This window comes from Pseudophryne corroboree, chromosome 12 (genome assembly GCF_028390025.1).
Source record: "Pseudophryne corroboree isolate aPseCor3 chromosome 12, aPseCor3.hap2, whole genome shotgun sequence".
In the NCBI taxonomy this organism is placed as follows: Eukaryota; Metazoa; Chordata; class Amphibia; order Anura; family Myobatrachidae; genus Pseudophryne; species Pseudophryne corroboree.
In genome coordinates this window covers 23,477,536-23,489,153 of record NC_086455.1, presented here as the reverse complement: position 1 = coordinate 23,489,153, position 11,618 = coordinate 23,477,536, and the positions used below count along the sequence as shown (strand labels likewise).

General features: G+C 45.3%; 1 protein-coding gene across 1 annotated transcript in view; it reads left to right on the top strand.

Moving 5' to 3' along the window:
• Positions 1-332: 332 nt before the first annotated feature.
• Positions 333-11,618, top strand: part of SPTB (spectrin beta, erythrocytic) — a 141,871-nt gene continuing 130,585 nt past the window's right edge. The window contains exon 1 of the mRNA XM_063947201.1: positions 333-455. The gene's annotated coding sequence lies outside the window, so the exon portion shown is untranslated. The remainder of the gene's footprint in view (positions 456-11,618) is intronic.

Here is an 11,618-nt window from a genome sequence, read left to right as displayed (position 1 = left end):
ATAATTTGCATACTATAAAATGATACAGAGCTGCTGATTGGTTGATGTGGCAGCTTCTCCACCGGCTCACTTCTCCGCTCTTATCACTGCTTAGTAAATGTCCCTCTTAGTCTTAGAGGAAATGGCATCCCTTTTCCCTGCACCCCCACTGATGTGTCCTGCCAGTGCCAACTCAGTGTGTGACTGACTGACACTCTGTCCGTGGCATTCCACAGCTGACTCTATTGGCTTCTCTTCTGCCCAGTATCTCCACACCTCAGGAATGTCCCTGCTCACTTACTGATAATTTTATTTTGGTAACACGGGGCGTGCCTCCAACTTGTAGTGCTGTGTGAAAGTGTATTTGTGACCTTTTTTCAGCTGTCCTTTCTCCTTTGTCCCTAAGTTTTACTTCATCGTCACCATTGTGGTGGTGACATTGGACCCAGTGTGGGAGTTGGGCTGGATACAACAAGGTAAAGTCATATTCCTGTTTGTTTCCGATAACGTCATGTGTAAAACTATGTACTTGAAAAATGTATCTGATCTGTTGAATATATATTCAATGTATATATAGTTTTATCGATAAAGGTATGTGAATTAGGTTTGCGGCTGGTGGGTACTTTATTTGACACCAAATGTCTAAAACATTTTGAAAAGCAAATATATATATATATATATATATATATATATACACACAAAAGTTAAGAGATAATATATATATATATATATATATATATATATATTATGTGTGTGTATATATGTGTGTGTGTGTATATATGTGTGTGTGTGTATATATATATATATATATATATATATATACACACACACAAAAGTGAAGAGATAATATTATAATCAAGCAGTAACACAATCCAACACACTTGTTGTACCTGCCTATTTTGTGATGCAATTATTTTAAATGATATTATATAAGTGTATCTACTGTAGATAATGTCTCATTATCTGGATAATAATGACTTTAAGAATTCTGTATAAATGATACATCCTAAAATTGCGATGTGTGTGTTTCATATTTGTGTATTTAATAATTCCACCTCAATATTATATGTATTATTAGTCTCCTGAGCCTCCAGCCTCAATGACAAGTGAACATTGAATACACAGTGTTGTACAGTTTCTACACTTTGGATATATCTTACTGATTATCTCCGTATAGCAGAAAGCAGAGTAGTTATAGTTCTTATTATTTTTTTAATTGTTTTTAGGCACACCACCCCTGTATACCTTTATATTTCATCATATGTTCTTCTGTATGTCGCTATTATTATTTTTGGTGATTATAGTGACTTGAAAATATTTAAGGACAGATGTACTAAGGGGGACATGTACTAAACAGTGATAAAAGTGTAGAAGTGAGCCAGTGGAGAAGTTGCCCATGGCAACCAATCAGCATTGATGTAACATTTATAATTTGCATACTATAAAATTATACAGAGCAGCTGATTAGTTGCCAGGGGCATCTTCTCCACTGGCTCACTTCTCCACTTGTATCACTGTTTAGTACATGTCCCTTTAAGTCTTGAAGAGAGTTATGGTGGAGAAAGATAAAGTGCCACCCAATCAGCTCCTAACTGCCGTGCTACAGGCTGTGTTTGAAAAATAACAAGAGCTGATTGGCTTTATCTCTTTGCACTTTATCACTCTCTAAGGCTAAATACAACTGCCCCTTTATGTGGGAGCTGCTGGATTTAGAGACGGATGACCGTACCTCTGTATACCTGCGGAACAGACGTCAGGCCTCCCTTTTACAGCTGCATTATGAAGTCTGGATATAGCATAAAACTCACACCACAAAAGACAATTATTTCCAGCCAATAATCATAGAAGTTATCACTGACTTCATGGGCAATTTAACATCTAAAATAAGATTTTCCTCTAGACATTTGATTGACATTCCCTTATTAATGTTGTAAAAAATGGTTAAAATGACAACACCGTATAGCGAAGGTCAATGATGCAAAATTCCAGGAGAGGTGTATCAAACCTTCTACAGAGGGCAAGTGTAGGTGTGCCTATATCATCCAATCAGGTTCTAGCTATCATTCATCTAATACATTCTATAAAATGATATCTAAAATCTGATTGGTCGCTCTGGGCAACAGCTAGACTTGTCCTCTTTAATAGGTTTATTACATCTCCCCCCTGGTCCTCTTGCAATTTTCCCGGGAGGTGAATCTTGTATATTTGCAGACCCTTTTCTTACCTGCTTGCGAGCGTGGCGTGTCCGGTGTTTACATTGATCATGGCAACTTCCAGCAAATAAGGGCATTATAATAAAAGATCTGGAGAATTGAAGCCTTTTGATGGTTTGTGTTGCAAAAATGAGCTATCTTATAGGGAAGGGCATTGTTACATTCTTAAAGATTTGTCCCTGTAGTTCCATTCAGCCCTTGATAAGAAATACAATATCCCGCCAGCGAGGCACACACCAGGCCCGGTGCCTCGCTGCACTGGCCACACGTTCTGTTCCTGCTCGGTTGGTGGCGTGTACCCTCCAACCGAGTGAGAATACCGGGTGGGTGTTGGGATTCCGTTTCTCGGTTAAATGCCGGCTGTCGAGATTCCGGTGTCGGTCTCTTGAACACTGAGATCCCGACAGCCGGTATATTGGGCCTAATTCAGAGCTGATCGTAGATATGCGAAAAAATGCACAGCTACGATCAAAATCTATGACATGCGGGGGACGCCCAGCACAGGGTTAGTCCGCCCCACATGCCAGCCCCCCCCCCTTCCCCCACGGAGGCGAAAAAGCATCGCACAGCGGTGATGCTTTCTCATCTGGCGAGTAGCTCTCACTGCCTACGCAACCTGGCTGCGGAGGCAGGCGGCTACCCGCCGTGTTTGGGGTCGCAGCAGCTGTGTGTGACGTCACTTGGAGAGAGATAAAAGCTTGCAGGTATATTTACTAAGATGGGAGTTCTATTTAAGATGAGATGTTGCCAATAGCAACCAACCAAATTTCAGGTATTACCTACTAGAAGGTGCTAGATAAATGAGAAGTAGAATCTGATTGGTTGCCATGGGCAACATCCCATCTTAAATAGAACTCCCATCTTAGTAAATTTACCCCTTGGAGAGAGATAATGTGGACAGAGATAAACTACCAAGCAGCCAGCTCCTGTCATTTTTCAAACTCAGCCTGTAACATGGCAGTTAGAAGCTGATTGGCTGATACTTTATCTCTGTCCACTTTATCTTTGTCTCAGGCTTCATAAATAGACCCCTGAGACTCTTTACCACTTCTTACACTGATACAATCATTCTGCATGGCCATATTATAGTGTGTCCACCGGTTTATCATTTAGACACTGCTCAGGTTGCATCATCCCATCAGGTGTGCTGGAAGTCAGAGGTGAAGATGCGATGTACTATATTGTATACAAATATTGGTATACACCACCGCTTGAACCTAGTGATATTTTTTGGACAATCATTCCTTTAAATATGTCATCTAAACTGATTCATCGCTTATGATCCTTGGGCACGATCTAACGTGTGAACATGACGATGATTGCAGAGTGTGTATGCTTGAAATCAGGTGTTCCCAGATTGTATCATTGTTAGTGAAATTAGAAGGACCGTTCCATTGTCCATAAAATCGTTCAAGTGCTTACCCAGCTTATAATATACCTGCCGACTGATTGGTTGATTGATTCACTATTAGAAACCATTGGGGTAATTCAGATTCTCTGACAAGCGGGGGGGGGGGACGTGCCCATCACAGGGCTAGTCTGCCCCGCATGTCTGGCCCTACCCCCCCCTGCAAGGGTGCAAAAGCATCGTCCAGCTGCGATGCTTTCGCACCTGCTGAGTAGCTCCCTGCCAGCACAGCCCCTGCGCACAGGCATTCCGCTACTCGACGTGTCCCGGGTTGCAGTAGCTGCGTGTAATGTAACGCAACCACGGTGGCCCGCCCCCGCAATAGTCCAGACCTGCCTCCGTTGTCCAGACCGCGCCCCACCAACGGCGTTCTAACGCCGTTGGCACGACCCCTTCCCCCCCGCGACCAATCGGCAGAAGCGATCACAGCCCAGAGATGCTTTTATCATCTCACTGGGCGTCCCGGGGGGTGTGCACGCACAGTGCGGCTGCTGCACTTGCGCACTCCACAAAAGGATTCAGACTGCGATCTCTGCCGCTGCTGCGATCCAGTCTGAATTAGCCCCATTGTTATACGTTTTAGTATCATTATTTTAAAGTGGTATGAGAACGCAGGGCGTTAACTTGGCCCTACTCTAAGTATCCCACATCATTCGTGGGTGTCATGTGTTATTTTTTTTGCTATTCATCGTTTAAAAAAAAAAAAAAGTATTACTTTATTGTGGCCAAGATGTAAGATTCGTACAACTGCCGAATTCACCACTCACTCGATAAGCAGGGACTCCCATAGGGCGTGTGGACTAGAATGCATCAGGCTAGATAAGGTACAGCCAGTGAAGCTGCTATCTGGTGATAAAGCTGTTTGTAAGATTATAGAAAAACCTTGCAAGGGTAGGACTTTCAGATCAGCCGTTTCTTCCCCCAGTCTTATATATTGGGGAGGTACTGTATGTCGTTTATTGCATAGACATAATATAACACCTGATGAACTGACCGCATGCACAATAGTTAATAGAATACTTACACACTACAATAGGAGCGAATGCTTCTTTTGTAGAACCTCTTGGTCTGCACATCTTTTCTGTACCTCTGTCCTGATTCATTATAATGTCTGTTTTAGATGGTGCCTGTATCTCATAACCTTTACTGTATATTAGTTGTCACCAAAATAGTTTTGGGCTTCTTTATCACTAATTTTACAATTGGGGGGAAGGGGGGGGGGGAATGTATCAAACTTTAGAGAGAGATAAAGTGGAGTAGTTGCCCAAAGCAAATCGCTTCTAAGACTGTGGGCCAGATGTAATGGAGTCCGTGTGGGCCGGAGGTGCGGGTTCCCAGCCGAACTTTTTCCTATCCAATATGCTTTATATGCTATAGTGTATCCCCAATTTAAGTTGTACATAAGACCACCAGTCTCCATACATTCATGTTACAGCTACAGGCAGCAGATGATAGTAGTTGGTGCAATTGCATCAAGTAGAGGGTAGCAGAGTCAGTAAAATGGTCTGTATGCTCAGTAATCTGCAGATTGGTGTACTGGGGCATGTTTGTAAATGTGAGCAGTTTTCAGCACACCATAACCCCTGGAGACCACTGAGCGGTGCATGATACCTGGCTCTTAATGGTTGTGTAATACTCTTTATAGACCCACCTGTGCTGGCAGGCTCTGGTTGGTGAAAACGTGCATAGGAGTGGCACAGCTGAGAGGGGAGATACTGGCGTTCTAAGTGATGTCATATGTGTCACACAGGCTCTGCTCAGCATGTAACCTGGGAACTGCCAAGTTCCTTTTCCTCTGTGTACTCCAACCACAGCTCTCAAGCTCTGCCATCCCTGTGCTTCTGCCAACAGCTGCGTTACTCATCTCTGTGCTGATTGCACATAACGAGCCACATTGCACACTCCCATTCACATTAGACTATCACAGCCCCATTGCACAGCTACAGTAACATTGCACACTCACAAGCCACCAGTAGCGGATCTTGCCACGGCAGGACTTTTGCCCGGGGCGCCGCCTTCCGGAGGGCGCCGGCGCCATCCGGAGGGCGCCGCACCATGGCAAGATCCGCTATTGCTGTGCCCCCCGCTGCCCGCTGTGTCCCCCGCTGGTCCCGCTGTGAAGGGAACTAGACGCTACGCGTCTAGTTTCCCTTCGTGGAGAGGACCTTTGCTGTGCGGTGCGCGATGACATCATCGCGCACCGCACAGCATTTCAGCGGCGCTACTCTACTGTACAGGGGGCGTGACTGACCACGTCCCCTGTATGAAGCCACACCCCTATTTCCCGCCTGGGGCGCAGAAAGGGCTAGAATCGGCCCTGCAAGCCACATTAGTATCTCACAAAGCCACATTAGTCACAATGTACTCTCAGCCACAGTGCTCACCTCCATACAGATTGCATACTCTCTTCCACATTGCACACCTCCATACAGATTGCATACTCTCTTCCACATTGCACACCTCCATACAGATTGCATACTCTCTTCCACATTGCACACCTCCATACAGATTGCACACTCTCTTCCACATTGCACACCTCCATACAGATTGCACACTCTCTTTCACATTGCACACCTCCATACAGATTGCACACTCTCTTCCACATTGCACACCTCCATACAGATTTTACGCCCCCATACAGGCTGTACACTCACTCATAGCCACATTGCACACCTCCATACAAACTGCACACTCACTCATAAACACATTGCACGCCTGCATACATTTTGCACACTCACTCATAGCCACATTGCACCTCCATACAGATTGCACATTCACTCATAGCCACATTGCACACCTCCACACATTTTGCACACTCACTCACAGCCACATTGCACACCTCCATACAGATTGAACTCACTCACCACCAAATTGCACACTCACTCACAGCCACATTGCACATCCCCATACAGATTGCACACTCACTCACAGCCCCAGTAACATATCACACCCAAAGAATCATTGAACAGTCCCAATCACATTAGACAATCCCAGCCCCAGTAATGCGGCATACTCACAGCCCTATTGGACAGTTGCCCCAGTAATGTTGGATAGAGCCAGTGCAGGTCGGAGCCGAGTATCTTTTCCAACAAGCCGCTGGGCCCTAGCACCCTACAGCTATCTGTTTCTATCTCTCGGATACTGAGGCAGCGCAGATTGTACCTGCGACAGGCGCCCCTCCCCCCAAAATGTCCAATTTCACAGAGAGACAGATCCAGACATAAATGTGCTTCTGTGCAAGCTCTTTGTGCAAAAGCCTCTCCAATTGTGCCCATGCACAGAGATCTTCCCAACACAAACGGCCCCAATATGTTTAACTGCCAAACAAACCCTCCCCTCAAAAAAAATCCTAATATTGCCATAAAAATTTTTGTTAAAGGGACTTCCCAGTTTGAATTACGCTTCACTTGTGACATGTTACATGCAATCTACCAGTTCTCCAGAAAGCATGACAAAGCATAACTAGCCGGGTACTTAGTACTGATAATGTTCTCAATGGGTTGTTTTTTATTTATTTTTGAAGATAAACTCACCATAGTCAGAAGAGGAGGTGCAAAAGAAGATCTTTCATTTTTTAGGTGGCATTATGATATTGGGGGTCCTTCTGAGTTGATCGCTCGCTAGCAACTTTTTGCAGCACTGCAATCAGGTTAAAACTCTGCAAAACTGCGCATGCGTATGCACCGCAATGCGCAGGTGCGCCATACAGGTACAAAGAGGATCGGTGCTCGGCGATGGATGTAACGAAGAATCCATTCGCACAGCCGATCGCAAGATGATTGACAGGAAGAGGGCGTTTATGGGTGTCAACTGACCGTTTTCTGAGAGTGTTTGGAAAAACGCAGGCGTGTCCAAGCGTTTGCAGGGTGGGTGTCTGACGTCAATTCCGGGACCAAAAAGACTGAAGTGATCGCAGCGACTGAGTAAGTCCAGAGGTACTCAGAAACTACAAAAAACTACTCAGAGCTACTCAGAAACTACAAAAAACTACTCAGAGCTACTCAGAAACTACAAAAACCTTTTTTGTGCCGTCGGCTGCAAAAGCGTTCGTACACTTGCGACTATCTGATCGCAGCATAGCAAAAAGTTGCTAGTGAGCAATCAAATTGGAATGACCCCCATCTTAATTACTAGCAGGGATCCCGGACGTTGCTCAGGTTGAAGAATAGACCCTGAAGAACATCCACAGTCTTCAGTTTTTTGCATTGTCCTCACCTATAACCCTATTCCATTGATCCTGAGAAGGACCCCACTGTTTGCTAACATGGTTTTAGCCATGAAAAGGACCTATCTATCCATTTCTATGGAGTATTTAGACACTGTTACCTCAACACTGAGGTATAATCAGTGTTGTCTGTTTTTCCATTAGGAACCAGAATGAAAAGGCTGATTACTCTAAGATCATCTGATGGCATGTTTTCTAAGGCACTCTTAAAGCTCTTAGTAGCATGCAACATTTCCTGCAACTGAAAGACTGAGTGGAATTCAATTGCAGGAATATTTTCACATCCTCGTTATGCTTTCTGGTTCCCAATTCCCATCTCCAATTAAATACATTTGAAGGAAATTATGATTCCCATTGTGAAGTGGCAGCAGTGATCTTACTCGATGGTAGGCGTTGGGTATACGTTGCCGGCGGCCGGGATCCCACCGACTTGACCCTGAACTTTAAAGCTTCCATACATGTATGTTGAATTATCCACTGGACCTGTTGCTCCAAAGGATGTAATTTAGAGAGCAAAGTTATATTTTCGAATGTCTGAGCAAAACTCTTCTGATTTATTAAGTGTTCCAGCAACCAGAGACTGAAGTGGCTCAGGTGGGTCCAAGAGTTGTGGGAGTTTTACCTTGCCTTCACAGCAACACATACCAGATGCATTACTGCCCCATTTCTTATCTCTGCAGTGCATGTATTGCCTGGACATGTTCCCAATATTTACCCTATGGTGCATCTTATACTCATATTTGCATCATAGTGAAATGCATCCTGTGTAAAGTCTTGTCATGCCTTTAATATGAGAAATGCAGTTCTTGAAGCTTTAGCAGGTTGTTGAATATGTGTTTCTGATGAAGACTCCTAGGTCTCGAGGCTGCGGTTTGTGCATCCTTGATTGACTGACATGTTTGTCTCGCAGCTCCCGACTCCATGTCCCTTGAGGCTGCATGTCTAGCAGCATTGGCTGACTGATATGTTTCTCTTGCAGCTGGGGACTCCGTGGCTCTGGATGTTGCATGTCTACCAGCATCAGCAGATTGGCGAGCCAGCCATGCATTGAGTGATTTTCTCTCTTGAGTGGCTGCTAGTCTCTCTTGTAGAGTCTCCCCACACCTTGCCACTCTTTTACTTCTTGCAGCTTCGGATCTGTAACCCAGACTGGATAGTTGTTTTGGTGGCATGGCTTTTCTGAAACTAGTCTGTGGTTGTGCTTTACCAATGAATGGTCCTGAAAAGTACCAAACTGTTGAAGGCTGAGATGTGAAAAAGAGGTACACTCAGCTTCAACGTGGTATACTAAAGGGGGAAAGCTTTGAGAAGGAACACAGAAGTCATTCACACCTGGATAACAATGCAAATTAGGAGTAAATGACAGAGTAGGCATACATCAGGAGCAGACTAATTAACAGAACAGAAATCAGTATAGCTTCCGGAATCACTGCAGAACAGAAATCAGTGCCGAGCAGAAATCTCTGCAGACCAACGTTGGAGACCATGGCTAGTAAGTGTCCGTGCAGGTGAGGTGGACAGTTGATTCTCCAACTCACTGCTCTTCTGTTGGTGCTCATCTTGCCCCCCCCACCCCCACCCACCCCCCAACTGGTACATATCAGCCTGTGCCTTCAGATCAGTGCATTTTTCAGCACTGGGAGACATACTGAGTGAAGTTGCTTACATTAAAATGTCAATTCAGAGACTCCACGGCCTAGGTTGTGGGAACCATGTAGACCTGTATGGCCCTGATGAAGTTCAAACCTAGGTAAAAACCTAATCCTGGTCAAACTGCACCACCATGCCAAATTTGGTGGAGCTAGGTACAAAACTCTTGCTCTGCATAAAGGACGCGCACACACACACACACACACACACACACACACACACACACACACACACACACACACACACACACACACATTCTCTCACTTATTATGTAGATAAAACCTCCCTACATTTATCATTTAGCTGTTATCAGCTGCGATAATGATTCGTGAGAAGGAGATTATAAATACCGGTGGGGGTGATTCATTTTTTGTTCTTCTCCGCTTCTTCAGACTTTAAATAAAGCTAGGAGTAGTAGTATTGGGAAATATTGGGTCTGATTCAGGTTTGGATATTGTTGCTACTGTATGTTCACCTAGTTTTCCTATTATCAGAATACATGCGCAGAACGATTGCGTTAGGACTGCAGTTTTTCCTGCTTGGCAGAGCTGATGTTTCACTTTCCTGAATGGTAACCACTTGTAGCTCCCAGCCAGACAAAACTGTTACATTATAACTTCCCTGGCTATCGGCGCAACAAAAGTATCTCTTATTGAGCTCCAAAGGTATCTCTTCCTGGCTGTAGTTTGGGATCCGGTCTGAAGATCGACAGTGTCTAGGTCGACAATGTTTAGGTCGACCACTATAGGTCGACAGTAACTAGGTCGACAGGGTTTGAAGGTCTACAGGGTTTCTAGGTCAACATGAGTTTTTCAACTGTTTTTCTTTTTTTCCAACTTTTTCATACTTAACGATCCACGTGGACTACGACTGGAACGGTAATCTGTGCCGAGCGCAGCGGTAGCGGAGCGAGGCACTTTTACCCAAAGCATGGCGAGTGAAGCGAGCTATGCGAGGGGACACAGTGCCCTAATTCGGCTTCCCGGTCACTGTACGCAGAAAACGTCAAAAAAACCCTCATGTCGACCCTTTGACCTATCGACCTAGCACATGTCGACCTAGAAACCCTGTCGACCTATAGGGTTGACCTAAACATTGTCGACTAAGACACTGTCGATTTGATGATCCACATCCGTAAAGTTTACTGTTATTGGAGCTTTATTAGTCTTTTCTGCGCTGCTACCAGTGGCGGATTTAAGGGTCAGGCCGCCCCTAGGCACTACATTATTGTCCAACCCCTACTGTCAGATCTTTATCAGCCTTGTCTTCACAGGCAGCAGCCCATCAGACCTAGGTTCAAGAGCTGCTAGTGTGCTGATCCATGGGGGCGGGGCCAGGGTAATGAAGCACAGATGCAGAGCTCTGATAGGCTCTGTATAAACATAGCTGGATCTGGCTCTGCCCCATTCATGAAGCCTCCGGTCTGGCACCCAGCAGCAGGTACCTTATAGGTTTCCATATCTACAGTAAAGGATGCACCGGGATACAACCCTGAATAGTTAGGAGAAAAGGACAGGGAATGGGGTGGTATAAGTGGAAGGCAGAGCAATGTTGGGACAGACAAGGTACAAGATGGCCGACTGTAAGTCAGTGTAGGTTTGAGTGTCTATGTGTAGGGGGCGGGTGCAATTTTACACCTGGTCCACTGCTTGTGTGTTATAAAATTAAATATTGCAATAATCCTTTGTAGAGCTGTAACAGGGCTGACTGGCGCCTTGTGCTGGCCACACCCCCTGACCAATCGGGACACAGAGAAGATGGGGTAACTGCGAGGTTACCTCACCAGGGGGTGGGGCCATTGACACTGCTGAGTGTAACATTGGCCGGAGCTTCAAAAAGATGCTACGGCCAGCGCTGCTGCAGTGATCCAGGCTGCAGGGAACCATTCTGTGCACCGTGCTAGCCAAGTACAGGGATTGTGACACAGTGATGCCGCTGCCCACAGTGCCCTGTGCTCTGTGTGGAGCACCGCTCACACACCCCTAGTTATAACCCTGGTCCTTTGCACTCGAAACAATCCACTACAATGACGTTCTGCAATGACTGCGGCGCTAGCAGGCTGATATTTGCCTGCATGGAATTCCTGAGGATTGGGGGGCAGGTTAGGATTTGGCTGAGGAAGCAAGATGAAAAGAGGACAGGA